We start from the raw sequence: 19,924 nt of genomic DNA on the forward strand, positions 1-19,924 counted from the left end.
ATCAAGTAGAAAGCATGGGCCCGTGGAGGGACCAATGCTGGTATCTATATTTGTCCCATTGAGGCGGCATAAGCAGTACCCAAAGCTAGAATACTCTTGATTACAGTCCGCTTGCTAGTAAAGGTAAGTTGAAGACCAAACTAATCTCTTATCTTGCCTTAAAACTTGATTAAAAATCGGTTAAATATTTGTGTTATAAACAAACGAACTCCAATAGGGGCCTCGAGGTATCGCAGGCGTTCTCTCTCTCTCTCTTATTAACCACCTTGAAGCCCACTTGCAAGATCCATTGCTTGGGTCCCTTCCACGAGAGATATATGAGATCAATCTTAGGTTGATTGACTTTGAAAATAGAGAGTTGAGAGAATTCAGTATATACCTCTAGTAGCTTGGAAACCTAGGCTCTGTGGGCTCCCACAATTGAGGCATTATCATTGGTAAAGAACTGTATAGTAATTTGGTACCTGTTTAGGAGAGGGAGCTCCTTAATGTTGTTGAGTCGGAGATGCTGGTCGATTTTCCAAAGGAGAGGATCGATGATGAGAGCAAAGAGTAGGAGGCATCCCTACCTAATAGACCAACACAGGGTGAAGGGGGTAGTCAAAGCACCATTGATGCTCACTGTAGTTGCAGCCTCCTTGAAGAGGGTAGCCATTAAGTTGATGAAGACAGAGCCAAACTTTGTTGCCGAGAGGACTACCTAGATGAAGGACTAGTTGACCCTGTCATACATCTTATCCTAGTCCATGTTGATCAGGACAAATATCAACTTGTGAGCTGAGGGCATAGTTAATAGAGAAAATCAGATTCATACAGCTTGTGAGCTAAGGGCATTGTCAACAGAGAAAAACGGATTCGTACTGCATCGTAAATTCTTCTCCCATGGATGAAGCCAAATTGGTTGATGAGGGATATGGCTATGTTTCAAGGGGTTAGATAGGAATATATACCATGCATTATTTAAAAAAAATCTCATTGATTAGGAATATGGCTATATTTCAAGGGGTTTTAAATCATTAGGGAATATAAAAGTCTAGACTCTAGAGGCTCAATCTTGAGGGTTTTCATCTTTTGACATTTGGAGGCTCCCATCATCCCATAATGAATATGTGGTATCGTACCACGGTAAAGGGGCCAATAATGTAGTGCCCTCCAAAAGGAAAACACACCCCACCTTAATTGAGTGACAATTTTACAAGAAAGATGTGGCTTTTAAAGCTACTTAACAATATAATATGAATTTTTAAAAATTACAAATGAGCTTAACTTAAGTCAAACAATTGAGCCATGTAAATTTTTTTATATTTTAGATTTTGTAAAACCCTAAAACAATGTATCCTCGAGTGCCACTCTATTGACCCTTCACTGTCCCTATTTTATAAACCTTTCATTTGTAACTAAGGCTACTTGATAAAAATATCAAAATGTCTTAATATTTTTTCTTTGAGTTTTACATAATAATATAAATAATTTAACCATTAAAAAACATTTATGCAACTCACTTGGAAAATGAATTTATAATGGAGGATTGTTAGATGACAATCTATTGGGCCCTTTACCTTAGATCCTCGAGGTGACTCGTCTATCTATAGATGATAAGTCTTTGGGAGTTATGCTTTGGTTGGCCAACGCGACAGGAGACGTTTCAAAATCAGGGCTACGAATAGGAAACTTCAAACGAGTTTGTCTAGTGCAGAGAAGCCCTAGTGCGGGGACGAAGTCGTACCCCAGGATGGAAGAAACGACGAATCACGATACCGTATAAACAGGTGCCACGATGCGAAGGCAGCCTGCAGGCGTCTATCAATCGTGTACACGTATACATCTGTGTGTGTATCCATCCACACATGTGAATACGAGAGAGAGAGACAGACAGGTGGGGGTTGGCCCGAGGGGCGCGGGGTCGTGCGAATGGAGAAAAAGGAAGAAAGTGCCAGGGGGTAAAAAAGATGAACGTCCCCAGCAGACGAAAGCCCCCGAGGGAGAAAGGAAACCTTAAGAAGCAAGGGGCGAGAAAGAGAGAGAGAGAGAGAGAGGTGAGTGCGTGTGTTTACGATAGCGAGTGAGAGCGAGCTGGGAGAGGGGCGGGCCGGGCCCCGGCCTCTGGGGGAGGCGGGGCCCGGGGCCTAAGCCCTTTATCCGAAAATGAGAAGAAAGAGAGAGACACTCTGTGACTCTGATGGGGGGATAGTCAAGTCAGTCTCACTCAATTTGCAAGCATTTCGACGAACGGACACGTGGTTCCTGTTTCTTGTGTTTGATTGTGGGGCCCACCTGCGAGAAGGACTTTTTAAGTTTTCATCCATCAGAAAATCCCATATTCTTTTAATCGTCGCATTTTGGCCAGCTTAACCGCCGTTATAAAACCAGGGCCTGCCGTATTATGCGCTATGCAGGTAGGTTCAGATAGGCGCCTATAAAGCTAGTAACACTATCGCAATAATAATTAAAAAAACTATTATTAATATTTGTATATTTAAATTAACTTAGTATAGTAGCAATTCCAATAGTACCCCCCTCTCTGACTCCCTTTTAAAATTCATACGAGCATGCGTGCTTTTTCATGTGTTTTTGCATCAATTGCTCCTGCTCCTCCTCCTCCTCCTCCTCCTCCTCCCTCTCCTTCACCGGCGTCTGGATATGGAAGACAGCTTAAAGGCTCCTGCTGCCGCCGCCAATATCGACGAGGAGGATGATTTGCGTTTTAAAAGGCCCAAGCCACCATCATCATCGTCATCGCCGTCGTCACCGGCGCCCGCTCCCGCCCCCGCCACCAGCAATGGCGTATTCAAAATGCCAAACCAATTCTGCTGCGCCCGTGGCATGGATCCCTCCGCCATCGTCGATGCTGTCAAGCCTGGCTCCGGTCGAGCGAACCTCTCCACTGGCATCCCTGGATGGTATTCCGAGATCAATCCATTGTGGCCTGGTAATCCTCCCCCTTTGATACCTTTGAAAAATAGGGACATAGTTTTGGAAGTAGCGTCATGCATGCAGTCGCATTTAAGCCCCGAGAAATGGCCATGATTCGAATTGTGAAAAAAGACGAAATCTGAACATTTCGACATCAGATTCTGTTGATTCGATGTAGAGCAATGCCATTGACAGCGCACTGGGAAAGTTGGAGAAATTTATTAACCCAGCGGTTGTGTCCCCCGACAATGTCATCGACAGTTCCTGTAAAATAGTACTCTTAGTCCTAATAACTCCAAATCCTACGACCGTAGCAGCATATTTTTCACTACCTTCGGTCTGGTGTATTTAATTGTGATGCTAGACACTAATTAAGTGAAACCTGCTACTAGCTCTCACAGTTTTTCTTTCCATTTTTGTTTACCATGTGACATGCAACGAGATCACAGCTGTTTCAGCTGCATGAGGCTGCAATCTTCTTCTTTTCTGGTTTGGCATTCATGTTTGGTCGAGCGAACAATCACTGCTGGCCAAAGTCTTGCCGTAACAACATGGTAAATCTGTGAGCACTATGGTATGAAGCGACTTGAGATCATGAATGTGGTAAAGCTCTGACTGGCTAGTGCTACAAAGGAGCGTCATCATGTGCTATGCAAGTTAACGTTTTCCACAAACCTATTTGGTACTGAGGGCTCCTTATGATTAATCATCCGGTACACAATCGGATTGAAGAGGAAAAGAAATAGCAGGGTTGATAAAGACTTCGGTATGCATTATCAAGTTATTCTCAGACATGCTAGTTTTGTTCTGCCTAAAGCCTCTTCATCCCATCTTTCTCCGTTCTATCAGATGAGTTGGCACCACAAAGTAGTCATGTTTCTTTTATTTCATCTTTTGTGACCTGTCATTGGAGCAGAATATAGTGAGACATTGACACAGCCTTTTCTTTTAGAGATGATTGTATTTGTTGCTTTGCTGCTGTGATGGTTTTCTATAGGGTGGTATCAGAATTTCTCGTTCGTGATTTCTCAATGGCTAGGAGCTTCTTGTTGGCAATAAGGACAGAGCTATCATCGAAGATAATAAATCATGTCTTAGAATGAAGAGGGCTATATGATAATGCTCTTACATATTCTTTGTCATAGTGTTGTTGATTAATGATAGATTAGTTAGCCACTTTTGACACAGGGTCCACGTAACCCTTGTATGAGTACAAGAAGGTTGCAAGCATTCAGTTGGATATTTGCCATCAGCCACTTGGTATTTAACATGCATAGTAGTAGGCTTTGTTGGTAATGTGGAGCATTGACAACTATTGATTGATAGAATGTTGGTTGAATAGTAAAGGTTTGCTCTTGGTGTTGTCAAGGAGTTTTGTGAGGAACTAGAAGGGAGAGAGATTGACTAGTAGCTATCACAATTACTTTTCCAACTTGTTCTTGCATTCTCGTGTTGTCTTTTTCCACTTGTTTGGTAGTCGTCGTAAGTTGTTGACAGAACGACCTATTTGTTAGCATGCCCATTAGGGACTATGCTATTACAAGGGTATCGTGAGGAGTTGATTCTTCTTTGACAAATTATCCCTAGTTAACTCGAGTTAAGTGGCCTAATTTTAGGAAAGAGTTCTAATAACTAAAGGGCAATGCTCTTGTGCATGCTCATGTATCCTTGTTTACACTTGTAACAAGCATTTGGAAAGGATAAGAATTGGAGTTGTATGGGAGTGTTGGGTATCCAAGTCTTAAGCCCAACTTCAGCCCAATTAGAGTTGGTGTGGCCCTTGTAGGTTGTCCTTCACTAAAAGACAAGCCATAAGAATAAAGTACATTTGATATTCCTTCACAAATGTAGATGTGAGATCCGATGTGAATGCTTTGGTGCATTGAAGTATTGACTTAGTATGGAGTTAGAATATGCTAAGTCAGGGTGAATGTGTATGAGCCAAAGTATCTTTTCACTATTGAATGGTAGGTGTGCTCATCAAACAGTTGTGCATTGGAGTCCTTGGTTAGCTTCATAGTGGGATCTAATGGTGTGACCATTCCTTGTGTCTTTAGAGGGCAATATTGATCCACTAATTGAAGGGTATACTTTTGCTATGACACAAAAAAACCCTTTCGATATTGCACAATCTTCATGCCCAGGAAATAGGAGAGAAGGTTGAGATAGGCCATCTTAAAAGTGGTGAATTAGAAATAGTGGCAATAAGAGAATTTGTGATGAAAAGATTATTTACTTAGAAAAGCACATAGTTGAGCCACTTTGAAGCTAATTTGATATATAGATTAGGGTCATATGGGACAAATGGAAGTTGTGAGATCTAAGGAAATCATCCATTAGTCATGTAGACTTCCTCATTTAAGTAGGCCTTTAGAAAGGCACCCTTAACATCCATTTGGTATATTTAGGCCATCGGTGTTGGGAGGCCAATTCTAGAAGAATGTGGAAGGATGTCAATTACACTGTAGGAGCAAAGGCTTGGTCATAGTCAATACCATGCTTTTGGTGAAACTTTTGCATAACAAGGTGAACCTTGCATTTGTCCAAAGTATCATCAGCTTTTAGCTTTGACGTTTGTATAAAAAATCCACTTTGTACTTATGACCTTCTTATGACTCAGATGATCTACCAAGGTCCATGTCCCACTTTGGTTGATACTCCCAAGCTCCTTTTCCATGGCAAGTTGCCCCTTTGCCAACTTGATAGCTTGAAATACACTTTGTAATCTGCTCATGAATATAGGGATTGTGATGTGTAAAAGGAACAACAATTAGAGCTCAACCCAAGTGCACTGTCACATGCAAACAAACCCATATCCCAAAGAGAACACACTATACTATAGTCTATAAGCAACTCAAGAGAGTCAATGCTCATATTAGGCCAAAAATACTTGGATGTGATTAGTAGCAGCAAACACAAATGTGGAGAGTCTAGATTAGGTTGAACACATAGGGGCAACTCTAAACAGTGGGCAGCAAGCTGTAGATGATTATAGGATGAAGGTGACAACAATTGGTCAATTGTCCTTGGAGGAGTGGGTGATGGTTAGAAATTGTCAAATGCAGTGTGCTTGGCTGTAGCTAATGTAGTTGTTTGGGGCCTCTTTGACAATAGATGATGGTTGGAGACAGTGCAAATAAGCTAAAAAGCTACTAGATGCAGCAAACACAAGGTGTAGAGGGCAATATATTGATTGCTAGGTGCTGAAGAAGGCTGATCATCGCCACAAATTGAGGTATCCGCCACAAAGAGATGTAGATAGTAGTGGAGAAGTTGACACTGGCAGATGGAGGACTTGAAAATATGAGATAGTGCTAAGTGTTGTACAGCCCATCTATTTATAGATGAGTGGATCCTCCCAAATTAGGGTTTTGCATTATGGAATAGAGACTCTCTCTAGAACCATGCACCATTTCATGAAGCTTTGATTAATTTACATGTTTTGGGGTTGTTTTAAAGAGCTATTTAGTTTATAACACATTTTTAGCTCAAAATCCCCTCTTAGGCCCAAAATTGAATCAAGGAAGAGATTGTAAACATAGCTCAAGCCCCTAATCATCCGAAGGTGTCCTACCCCAAATCAACCAGAAAATTGGACCAAGGGTGCATGTTGGTTGCCCAAGGATCTACCAAGACTATAGAGGCAATGGTTGCCCAAGGATCTACCAAGACTATAGAGGCAATGGTTATCTTACTAAGGGAGCTCAAAGGGTCACCCTAGAGAGGCCAAGACATCAAACAAAGGGTGCTCATGGATTGCCTAGTAGCCTACTAGGACTTGCAAAGGTAGATGGAACGACTTTGAATCTTTTTTTTGGTGTGGAGTGAGTGTTGTTTTTCTTTTAAGCATCTATGTTCCTTGGGGGAAATGAAAAGGGATGGTTAGATTCAAGATGTGTGCACAATGGATCCAAAAGTAGGTGAGGGTTGACTAGGCATGGGCATGATGGTTAGATGTGTAGCCCAAGGAGGAGGGATGGGGACACAATAGGTCGGGATGGAAATTTTTGCGTGGGAGTGACTCATGGAGTGAGGGACAACGCACCATAGGACGATGGAAATCTGTGCGTCTAAGAGGCCAATGGATGGGGGGTCGAATGTCTAGGGATAGTGAGGGGGATCCCCTTCAGAGTTGTTCGAGGGTAGAGAAATGTGCTCACTTGCAAGTGTGTGCAAGGCACAATGTTAAAAGGTGAAATCTCTCATAATAATAGGGGATGGCCATTTTTTAGCTTCTTGTCCCAGTCCCATCTCGTCTCCAGAGCATCCTAGTCCCATCTCCGTGTTAGAGCCCCTTGTCATGGTAACAAGGAATGGCAATTCCTGCCCCCATTCTTGTTCTTGTTCCTATCCCCAAAACTTGTTTCATGTTACTATGAAATTCTTGCTAATGATGTACCAAAGTGTAGAGTGGCATTCACTAGTGGATAGCTAACATTTGGTGATGAAAAAGGAAAGGTACTAGAAATTGAAACAAATAATCCAAATCCTAGCGTGTTGGATGCAGATGTGGAGTGCAATCCTAAATTATTGAAAGTAAAAGTAAGAAAATCTATGTTTTGACTAGAAGATGGAGGGATGGAAGGAGTTTGAGAAAAAGAACTACTAATATTATGCTCATATGAAACAGAAGTGTTAGATACACAAGTGGATGTATGTCTGTTTCGAAAGCCTCCTCAATTTACATATTTATACTCAAACTTGTAATTATTTGGATGTTGCACATCAAAAGGAAAAATGGGGGAGGGTTTTGATTCAAATAACTCAAAGGGGCTAGACAAATTGAACATTGGGCTTGGTTGTGATGAAGAAAATGGATCATTGCTTGTCCCAAACGTTGTATGTTTTCCTTGATCGGAGAGGTGGCTAGCCTCACCAACCGATTGAGGTGGATTAGAAGCAAGATTTTTAAGAGTTGGAGAGTGGTAGCTACAACCATACTTGAGGTGCAAGTATTTTTGGAACTCCTCATTTGTCATGAAATGTGTATCTGGCCAAAAAGAAGAACGTGAAGATCAAGCATTGTCTTCCTTATTGAGTCCATAATGCCTCCTGGGCCTCCAATGATGGAGAATCTTGATAAGACATAGTAGGATTTTAGGAAGGAGGAGTTTGAGACATTGTGAATTGATTGTGTGTCTCGCACAAAACCAAGCTTTCCATGATAGCCATAGGATACTCTTTACAAGAGCTCCAACTTTGGTACCATGTGAAGATAAGCTAGGGTTTGCATTGAGAAAACATAAAATGTTTAAACATGACTAAAACACAATAACTCAGGCAATAACCCAAAAACTCTAAATGCAAAAACACAAACACAAACAAAGGAAGAAAGAGAACTTCGAAGTTAATGAACCAATGCTGTAAATGAAGGAAAGAGTGTACAAAATGCTCAAAGGCAGAGCAATGGATGTAGTTGGAGTGTGATGTCCACCGGAGATGGATCTCGAGCGCTATAAGCACAAGTCGGAGCTGAAAGAGTGCTGAACATGGAAGAGCAGCAGGCTGGTCACCAAAATGCAGTGGTTTGGAGGCTGAAATATGGTAAACGGAGCAGTGCTGTACACCTGTACAAGGCTGAGAATTGATCAGCAAGGCTGTAAACAGCAAGGTGCTAGCTGGCTGAAGCAGATGATGATACTGATCAGCAGGGTGGCTAGTTGGGACAGCAAATCTAGCAGGTTTGGGGCAATAGATGTAGTTGCCAGGAGCTGGAAATTGTTGCCAACAGTAGTGGATAAGCGCCATGTGGAGGCTGCAGTTGATGATAGTTGGACAACATTGTTAGTAGTCATGATTGTCATGCCTCGTCATCTCTTGCCTGTGAGCCTAGTTAGACGAGGACTTTAGGAGCTCTGACCTATGTGTCACTTGTTTTGATGGAGAAGGTAGCTCATTCTAGAGTCGTTGGTTTATTGCCTTTCAGTGCATTTTCTCCTCCAGTTGGGATTTTGTGTGCATTTCCTTGGCAGTTTTTGCATACGTCAGTCAGTCTCACTTGTTGGACATTGTCCACTATTTTGGGGATTGTTGCAAGTGTGACCACTCCAGGCTGAAAATGCAAACATTAGCATTTTCATTTACTACAAATTATTAGTGATGACTGTCATATCATCATCATGTGGGTTCCTAGCTACATATGGTGGCCCAACAAAGCAAACTTCAAAGCCACTAGTAGCAATGATTGATACAAATAATAAGTTCTTCTAAATGCCAAGTACATATTATAAAACATCCTTTAAGGTGACGACATCCCCATTGAGTGCAATGATGAGGGTTTTCCCAATGCCGTTGTTTGTATAGGTAGCCTTCTTGACATTGTGACAATACCCCCCCTCTGTAGCAATAACCAAAGAAACTTAAAGATGCCTATATGAGGTGATATACTTGCTAGCTATCAAAATACCAATGTTGCACACTGTTTTTTGCTGAAAGGTGTACATCATGTATGGTGAGGTCATAAGATGTCACCATCCTTTTATATATCAATTGTTACCAAGACATATTGACTCAATGATTCATACTAATTTGATGCTCGTATACTTTGAAAGGTGACTTGTATTATTCGAGTGTTTCAAAATATAGTTAAATGTTCTTCTTTCTATTCCAATGGCCAGAACACCCCATAATTATACTTGGCTATCATTGGTGAGATACCCAAGAGAAAATAAAAGTCTAGTCGGGTGATCAGATTGATCAGAAAGCCTAGATGACTAAGACTTTTTCACTCATGTAGTCACATTGACTAGAAGCCCATATAATGAGTGGTTTCATAAAGCGAAACTAGATGCTCATGATCAAATAAACAAACCATGAACCAATGGATCTGTACAATGAAGCTCTCTAGAATCTAAATTTAGCAATGCCTAAATTTTAGAAGATTATTATTTTTGAAAGTTATTGTGGTATTATGACCAATAACGAGTATCCCGTGTGGATGAATGACGAGAGGTAGCAAAAAACTCCTCACGACGGTTAAGTTTGGTGTCTGAAATGGCACGAGTGATTTTTCCTTTCACCTCCCAACCTCGCCTAGATAAGTGCTGGCTCCTCTCTTCCCGTTTCCTTTGCCAGCCGTCGGCTTCAGGTGAGTCCTACTATTCTTGGACTCTCTTACTCTCTAGGCTCCCCTAGACCCCGTTTGGGTGCCCAAGGCCCCCGGACGGTCATCCCTCGTGCTTGTCTCCCATAATTACCGTATTAATGTAACATTTCCTTCCCCTTAAGAATCGGTTTCGTCCTCGAAAACGATACTTGGAAGGTCCAACTGTAAATTGGAAAACCTTTTCCTTAGGGTACTTACTCGCTCTCGTATTGAGCTTTCTTCTGGACAATCTTTCCATTTGACCAAACATTCTTGATAAATAGTATTCCTTGTTCGTCTATTACGAACATTTAATATTCTTTCTGGTTCATGTGGATTAGATTCGTCATCTAATAGCTCCTCAATGTTATCATTTAAGATTAGATTATCCAAATCACCCAGCTTCTTCCTTAGCTTGCTTACATGGAAAACCGGATGTGTCTTACTACCAGCAGGTAGTTGGAGCTTGTAAGCTTGTTCTCCCACCCTTTTAAGTATTGTGAAAGGACCACAATACTTGGGTGAAAGCTTTGGACATCGTCTTGTTTTCATGGTTTTAGTTTGTTCAGGCACCTTAAGATAGACCAATTCTCCTTCTTCAAAGGAGATGTCTCTTCGGTGAGGATCTGCATAAGCTCTAGCTCGATTTTGAGCTTTCTTAATATTTTCTTGAGCAAATTTTAACATGTTATTTATATTCTCCAAAAAGTCCTTGGCTGCCTGAACCTTTTTCTTATGCAGTCCTATTGCATGAGGAGCTCTGGGCTGAAACCCATACATTAAGATAAATGGACTATATTCAGTGGAAGAGTGCTTAGTACTATTATATGCAAACTCTGCTATCGGTAGATACTCTTCCCAATTAGTTTGCCTTTTACTTACATATGCCCTGAGCATATCTTCAAGGATTTGGTTAACCCTTTCAGTTTACCCATCAGTTTGCGGGTGGTCCGACGTACTCATGCTAAGTTTAGTATTCAACTTCCTAAATACAGCACGCCAAAATTGACTATCAAATTTTCTATCCCGATCGGAAACTATATTTGCTGGAAGGTCATACAATCGGTATATGTTCTCTACGAATAATCTAGCAAATTCTGGTGTTTTAACTTTAGTTAAAGTTGGAATAAACCTAGTCATTTTGGTTAACCTATCCACAATCACCCACACAAAGTCGTGCCCTCTCTGTGTTCTGGGTAATGCAACAATAAAATCCATGGAGATACTCTCCCATTTTCCCGAAGGAATCTCTAATGGGTGGACAAGTCCTTCCATTTTTAATATTTCAGCTTTATTAACCTGGCATTTATTACATTTGACCACATAGTCAAGGACGTCCTTATTCATTCCAGGCCAATAGAACTGTCTTTTAATAAGACTATAAGTCTTATTAACTCTTGGATGTCCCTGCTAGGGGTATCATGACACTCAAAGAGTATCTGGCGCCTTATTTCTTCATCTTTCGGGACACATACTCTACCCTTATAGAGCAAATAACCATTATCAATGGTAAAATTCTTCCACTTGAATCCGATTTGAGCAACCCCTGATGCTCCATTTCCTTGTTGAACATCCTCAGATATTCCTTCCTCAGTGGAGGCCTTTCCATTTGGATCCCCATTTTCTATTGCTTCCCATATGTTGGAATATGTCGGATCAACCTGGCATTTTCCTTTTAAGGATTCAAGCAAATCGGAAGTGAACTGAGTAAAACTCAATTCATTTATGATGGGCATTCTGCTGAGTGCATCAGCCACTATATTATACATCCCTTTTCTATACCTTATCTCATAGTCGAACTCTTGAAGGAGTTCGGCCCATCTGGCTTTACGCCCTTGTAGATTTGGTTGGTCATTAAGCCACTTAATGCTTTCACTATCCGACAAGATCAAAAGTTTGGCACCGTACAAATAGTGCCTTCATTTCTTCATTACATGCACTATTGCATACAACTCCCTCTCATAAACAGAATAATTCCGTTTTGCACGGTCTAATTTCTTGCTTTCAAAAGCAACTGGTCGACCTTCTTGTAATAAGACCGCGTCTATCGCCTTATCACTGGCATCGGCTTCAACCACGAATGGTTCATTGGCATCCACAATTAATAGTACTGGAGCTGTAGCAATAGCTACCTTAAGTTTTTGAAAACTTTCATTTTGGTCTGTTCCCCAATTAAAGCTCTTCCCTTGCCCTTTAAGTTGGTCTGTCATTGGAACAGCTATTTTGGCATAATCTCGAATGAATCTACGATAAAATCTAGATAATCCTAGGAAGATCTGCAGCTTTTCCAGGTTCCTTGGAGATGGCCATTCAATAATTGCCCTTACTTTTTCTGGATCCATCTTGATTTCATCTTTCGAGATAATATGCCCCAAATATTTGACCTCTTGTGCGAAGAATTCACATTTAGTTTTCTTCACATAAAGTGAATGTGTTCTTAACAATTGGAATACTAATCGTAAGTGTTCCAAATGTTCTTCTCTTGATTTACTAAAGATCAAGATATCATCCAAGAAGACTACTACAAAGTGTCCTAGATAGGACCGTAACACACTATTCATCAGCTTCATAAAGGTAGCTGGTGCATTAGTGAGGCCAAAAGGCATCACCAAAAAATCATAATGCCCATATCTAGTACGAAATGCTGTCTTAGGAACATCCTGTGCCTTAATTCTTACTTGGTGATAGCCTGATCTTAAGTCTATCTTTGTGAAGAATTTTGCCCCTTGTAATTGATCAAAAAGAGCTTCTATTCTGGGCATAGGAAATTTACTCTTCACTGTTATCTTATTAAGTGCTCTATAATCAACACAAAGTCGCATAGAACCATCTTTTTTCCTTACCAGTAAAATTGGCGAAGCCCAAGGTGAATTGCTGGGTTGTATAAACCCTTTATCAAGGTAATCCTTAATTTGTCTTTCAACTTCTTGGTGCTGTGTTTCACTTAACTTATAAGGTGGTTTAGAAATAGGGTGTGTATCCCTATTTGTGTCAATTGGGTGATTTATATCACCCCTATCTTGTGGAAGGTCACTTGGTAAATCACAAGGAAACACATCTTTAAATTCATCTAACAAACCACTTAATTCACTACTTACATTCAACTCACAAACATAAGAAAATTGTTGCTTAATATTACAGAAAGTAAAAGTGTTTTGTATAGGAAGAGACCATAACATATATACCTCACAAGCGTCCTTCTTTATCAGCTTCTGAACTTCAGTGGAACACAACGAAGGGTTATGAGATACTTCACGTTCACCTTGAATCACAAAAGTCTTACCATCCCTTTCAAATTTCAGTGTATTATGATGATAACTATGTTTTAAGGATGGTTCCAATCCCCATAGCCACTCCCTCCCTAAAGCAATATTGGCTCTTTCCATATTCATAATTTGGAAATCAAGTTTATCTTTATATCCTTGGATCTCAATTTCCAAATTGGATACCATTGTATCCCATATTTTATTATCCTGACCTTGCGTCATACGAACAACATATTGATGCCCAGTCTTTTGTTGGGGAAGTTTCAATTTTTTGACAAGTGCATAATTTATGAAATTGTGGGTAGCAGAGTCATCAATCATGACTTTATCCCTCTTTCCAGTTATCAATCCATGCACTCTAACTAAATCATGTGGCCTAAAAGTAGGGTGCCACATAGAAGTTGACATACAACACCTGTGTTGTACATCCTTGTGCAAGACCTCTAAAGATTTATACCTTTCATGCCCCTTTTATTCCAGGGTTCGCACTACATGGATTTGTTTTTCTTTTCCCTTGGCTTTGTCCTTATCCTTTCCTTTATCTTCCCTCTTTTTCCTTTGAGGGCAATTCCAAGCAGCATGGTTAGGGGATAGGCAATTGAAACACAACCTTTCTTTTTTGGCCTTATCAAAGTCATCTTGACTTAATTTTGGCCTTACATATTGTTTCTTTTCAAAGGGTTGTTTCTTGCCCTTAAGAAATGGCATTTTTCTTTTAAATTTTCCTACAAATTTTGAGGTTTCCAATTCCTTAGTCTTGGGCTCTCACGATAGTCCTTCAGATATGTTAGCAGGGGTCTTCCCTTTTGTCTGACATAATCCCAATCTTTCCAATTTCTTTCCATTTCATTTTTGGCAAGGAATTCTTTTAAAAAGATTGATTCAAATTGAGCCCAAGTTTCAGGTATTTTATTTGCCTCCTTTAAAGTTCGCCACCATTTATATGCCTTTGGCCCCAAAGTTAAACTGGCCTCTAGTGCTTGGAGATGTGGTGGAGTATTTTTAAGTTAGTGCAAATCCTTCCATTTTTGGAAAAGATTAAAGACAGTGTCTTTATTTTTGTCTTTTTCCTCCTTGTGAAACTGAGGGGGTTTCATATCTTTTAACACTGGGTTATCCCTTAACTTTTGGTGGGGTTCTTTAGGATCTCGCATAGTCACATCTAAATCTTTCGATGAAGATGGAATATCCGAGGTTTCTAGCTTATTTTTATCCCTTTCTAGTAATAAGGTTAATTGAGATTTTATTTCGGTGAGTGTTTTGAGTTAGAAATTCCATTTGAAACCCCTGTGCCTGCACATGAGCAGATAGATCATCAAATTGTTCTCGTGTGGCAAAAAATTCTTCCCATTGTTCTTCTTGTATCTCCGTTTCATGGGGATCTACCATAGGATGGTCCCCAGAACTAGAGCCCTCGATTACCCCCTCTCTCCCCTTCCCCTCCATAATACATTGGAATTGGAAAGCAAATATAAAAAATTTGCATACAAAGTTGCGGTACTTCCTTGATTACAATAAAACAGAAGTCAATGATCTCTGTAAAGTAGAGATGGCGGGAAGAATGAGGCAGCTGGGCACGGCCTGTCGGTAGGAGCGCTGGGTATGGGTGTAATTAATCACCCCCTGTCTGGTCACGTGGGAACAGAAGCTGTGAACCAAAAAGATTAAAGATTAAAGTTTAAAGTGGGACTTAGTCCCATCGTAATCGCCTGCAGGACTGTTGACGAAAAACGTAATCCGTTTTACTCTCCATCCGTCGTAGTCGACTTTGTTGACTGACGTGCCTCGGTGAAGACAGGACCCACAACTTTTCGCAAGGGTATGTCGACTCTTCAGAAGGACCCGTCGACCACTCTTCGGAAGAACTCGTCGACTCTTCAGAAGAATCCGTCGGCTCTGATACCAGCGTGGTATTATCATCAATAACGAGTATCCCGTGTGGATGAATGACGAGAGGTAGCAAAAAACTCCTCACGATGGTTAAGTCTGGCGTCTGAAATGGCATGAGTGATTTTTCCTTTCACCTCCCAACCTCGCCTAGATAAGTGCTGGCTCCTCTCTCCCCGTTTCCTCTGCCAGTCGTCCGCTTCAGGCGAGTCCTACTATTCTTGGAATCTCTTACTCTCTAGGCTCTCCTAGACCCCGTTCGGGTGCTCAAGGCCCCCGGACGGTCATCCCTCGCGCTTCTCTCTCATAATTACCGTATTAATGTAACAATTGCTTACATGGAAATTTTCTTCACATCAGAGGCTTTGAAATTTTGCAAGCAGTTATTCAAATTCTCAACCATTTGAGAAACTTTTAGACTAGAAGGTTTAGAAGCTCCTTTCTCTAGAAAAGTGACATGTGGCATCTAGAATAGGACATTTGGCATCTAGAAGGATCAATTGTCCCTATGCTTGTCATTTTGCTCAACACTCGACATTTTTAGTAAACCCTTGTTATTTGTAACTAAGGTTTCTACTTTTTAGGACCTAAGCTTTACATCTATATATTGGAGGTCTCTCTTTTCATTTCTAATAAGCTTTCATGTTGTCATTTCAAGTCACATGCTTTGTACTCTCGTATCTATCACTCACCCAAGAAGCACTTTTTACTTACCTTGATATAGTCCAACCACTAAAGAAGAAAATCAGCTTGTTGCTAGAAGTATATAGAAATTAGGGTTTCAAAATCCTAATTTTTAGAATTGTAGCAAATCATCCATTTGTGTAGGTTTCAAGCACTCGGTGCTCGTGGTTTGTTTTAATAAATTCTTGTAAAGGAGGGGCTAGCTCCCCTCTCAACGTGGTGCCAATTCTCTTATTTCTCTCTCTCAACTCCTTTGCAACCTTGTGTTTGCGAAACTTGGAGATCTCATGCCCTGGCTTGTAGCAATAGTTGCATCTCTTTTTTTTTTGCTTGTTCTCTTCTTTGGGCGAAGAAAAAGACTATGGGTTATCCATGCTCTTTTGATGGCCGAATGAAGAACTGGACGACTTTCCTTTGTTTTTATGATGGGTTATCCATGCCCTTTTGGTGGCTGAATGAAGAACTGGATGACTTTCCTTTGTTTTTATGATGAGAGGAGGTGAAGGCCTAATCATCCGAGATAGTAGCAGAGTGGTTGATACGACCTTGCTTTTGCAATTGAAGTGCAGACTGCAGTTAACTTATCGAGAGAGTATTGATGTCCCTTGCCTTGAGAAACTAGTTGTAAGGTGGTAGTAAATGTTTAATAGAATTGTGAAAGTCCAACAAGCATAATAGAGACAAGATAGCTCTTGGATATTTGCTTGTTAATGTTCAACAATTGCTCATGCTAATCTATAATCCGTGTAAGATAGACAATCATGCTAGTCCCCTTATGCCTCTTCTTGGAATCTAATTGTTTTCTCAAACAAGCAATATGTCTTATTCCTAATTTGATATAAAGATGCGAGCTTAGTCCAAGCACTTTTTACAGTTCGACACGAGCGGATGTGTCAAATAATGGGCCTCTTGATTGAAAGAGCAATCAAAGAGTGTGCTTGAGCATCATACTATCCCAATTTGCCTGATTGGCTATAGAATGAGCAATAGCAATAACTCTTGAAGAGTTGAAAGTGACAGTAGAACCACCTAAAGTAGAAGCACTAGTACTTATAGGTACTGTATGGCTGAGAACCTTTGTAGGTACACTAGGGCTGGCCTATTGGTCGTACCTCTGAACCCATGATAAATTCCAAAAATGCTTTTGTGATCGATACATGCTTCATCATGTACGACCAAGTAGAGTAGTCGGTACCACCCAACTTGGCAGAGCAAAAAGCATCCAAAACAACTCATTTTGATTATATGCCATGTTTGCATATGTTGAATACACAAATGCAACTTGTTTCAACACCTGTGTACGAAAATATTGGTTAAAAAATAAAACGAGGTGAGAAAGAGTTTACAATCAATGCAAATGTCGATGTATATGGTGTTTGGGTGTTCATGTAGAAATATTGGAGCAACAAGTTGAAATACTTGGAGGGAGCCACCTTTCTCTCTTCCCCCACTACATAGATGCTCAAAAAGGTCATTGCAAAGTGCAAGAATAGACAAGTAGTCTATCAACTAATTTTGGAGGGGAGCTTGGTGGATGCTCGGATCCATGTGTATTTACTAAAGAAATTAAAATGCATGTAGACATGTTTAAATATTTTTGAATAAAGTGCATAAACATATGGCAAGTTGAAAAATAATAAAAAATTCGAAGATTGTAAGCGTAGAATATTGCAAAGTACTTGTATTCTAGTAGTCAAAATTTCAAAAATATCTAGTAATACAACTTATAAAATTGGGATATTCAAGAAGACTCCACAATTTCTAAGATATATGGAGCTACACACTTTCCATTGGTAATTGTGTCTCAGCTTCTCTTTGAATCTTGCTACCATCTAGTTTAAAATAGAAGTTAACAGGTGGATTCTCCATTGACATTGCAATTTCTTGATGCATTATACTCAAGGGCCAATCATCCTTTATCTTTCATACTTGGGGCTCATCAGCTTCACAAATGACAGCAACATCCATAGGATAGTATCACATGTATCTTGATTAAGACACAACCATTTACCCTTGAGTATTCTCCATTTGGGATACTTGATGAATCATGGATAATCTCTTAGATATCCATTTTTTTGGATCTCTATATAAGAAGAGTTGTAGAAAGTGAATCTTACTCCATGTTGGGCTAATGATATAGTTGAGATTCTTGAAAAGAAATCCTTGATCACCCAATCAAGAAAGCGACGCTCAGGCATCTTCTTTTTGGAAGTTGCTTAAATGGAAATTTTATTCATGTCAAAGGCTTCAGAGTTTATCAAAAAACAATTTTGTCTTCAGCAGCTATCTTAAATTCTTAACCATTTGAGAGATTTTTAGAGTAAAAGGTTTAGAAGCTTTTTTCTCTAGAAAAGTGACGTATGGCATCTAGAATAGGATATATATCATTTTGAAGAGACAAGTGTGTTCCTACACTTGTCATTTTCAGCAACCACTTGTCATTTATAGTCTCTACTTTTCACTTTTGGGCACCCAAGCCCCACACCTATATATTGGAGATCTCTCTTTTCATTTGGAATAAGCTCTCATATTGAAATTTTAGCCACACACATTGTACTCCAATACACAACCATATCAATTGATTGCAGGGCAAGTGTATCATCTAGATCATGATGGTCTTAGGTGAAGATGTGTACAAATATGAGATTTATAGGATGCTAATTGAAGCACTATTGAAATCAAAGTCGAATCAAGTGATTTAGATGAAAATCCCCAAATTTTGTACACAAATGTTGGAGAAATTGTTGAATTTTATAAATTTGATGAAGATTTATGCAATGAAAGGGGAATCAAACAAATCTCATATTTTTTGATGAAAATTTCAAGGAATTACAGAAATTGGTTAAGTTGGTCGAAAACCCCAAATTTTTGAGCACTTGGCTCCGTACAATTAAAAATGTATTTGAAATTCAGGATGAGATAGGCAAGGCGGATTGGAAATTGCACAAATTTTTGAAAATGCTTGAATTCAAAAGTTATGATTTCTACACTTTTAGGGTTTTTGCGTTTTTTTAGGCAACAAAAAATGACAAAGATAGGATGATGGATGGGAAATTGCACAAATGTTAGAAAACCCCTAAATTCTAAAATTAGTGTTCTTGAGTTTTTGTTTTTTAGATTTGTAGAAAATGGCAGGTAGGGTTGAGAAGATGATGACATGTTTGAGAGAGGTTGAAACTAGCCTCCTTCTCGGATAGGGTGGTAATTCCTAATTAAGCACTTAATTACAACAATTAATAAATAAACATAAATTGAAATACACACATTACCTTCACAATGTTGAATAGTAGATACCTTGTTGGCCTCAAAATTGGTACCCCTTTTGGTATTTTTCTAACTTTATTGACTAATGGATTGGGTACAAGCTGAGACTCCATAATCTCCTTGGTTGATCCAAGAGCCCCTACTGTAGGCAAAATCAGCACAAAAATTGGGAAAAATTGTCCCTTGAATTTCACCCAAGACTTGCTCTAATTGGATCCCAATAGGCCAAATGCTACCCCAAATTCACAATGGATGGGTTGGCATTTGAATTCCCTGATGATTTCATAAATTTCAGGTGCTGAATTTAGTGAGCAATGCCTTCTACTGATGGCATGGGTCCTGAGGTGGTTGCTAAACTCTAATATTTGCAGAAATTTAGGGTTTATAGTAGAATTTCCTCTGTTGTCCACCAAATTTGGCTGAGATCTGCTCCAATGATTGAGATAAGCTGAGAACTCTTGAGAATAGGTTGGAATAGGTGAGAGAATGCCATAGAGAGAGAAAATTCAAAGATTCATGGTGGAAAATGGCTGAATTCTGCGTGTAACCTATTAAATATGCCCCTATAGCTGTTGCCTACTACTAGAGAGGCTCCACACTATTGTCGCCAGTCTTAAGTTGTTGTTGCTTGATCTTGATGGTCCTTCTCTTGTAGGTGCTTGATCCCCTAGGGCCTCTAGTTGCTCTCTCTTTGTAGCAAATGGTTGAAAATTGGTATGAATTTTGATATATAGCACCTTCTCTCTCTCTCTCTCTCTCTCCTCTCTCTCTCTCTTAGAGGTTGGAAACTAGGACCAAAAAACGTTTTCTTAGTTTGCATGGGTAT

The 19,924-nt window shown here is 39.9% G+C and overlaps 1 pseudogene across 1 annotated transcript in view; it reads left to right on the forward strand.

Moving 5' to 3' along the window:
- Nucleotides 1-2,520: 2,520 nt before the first annotated feature.
- LOC148008951 (uncharacterized) overlaps nucleotides 2,521-19,924 on the forward strand; it is a 41,172-nt pseudogene continuing 23,768 nt past the window's right edge. Inside the window, exon 1 of the transcript XR_015689880.1 lies at nucleotides 2,521-2,929. The product of XR_015689880.1 is annotated as an uncharacterized LOC148008951 (transcript). The remainder of the gene's footprint in view (nucleotides 2,930-19,924) is intronic.

Source organism: Lygodium microphyllum, unplaced genomic scaffold (genome assembly GCF_053477565.2).
Source record: "Lygodium microphyllum isolate KBCC unplaced genomic scaffold, Lygodium_microphyllum_v1.1.10 scaffold_43, whole genome shotgun sequence".
Classification (NCBI taxonomy): Eukaryota; Viridiplantae; Streptophyta; class Polypodiopsida; order Schizaeales; family Lygodiaceae; genus Lygodium; species Lygodium microphyllum.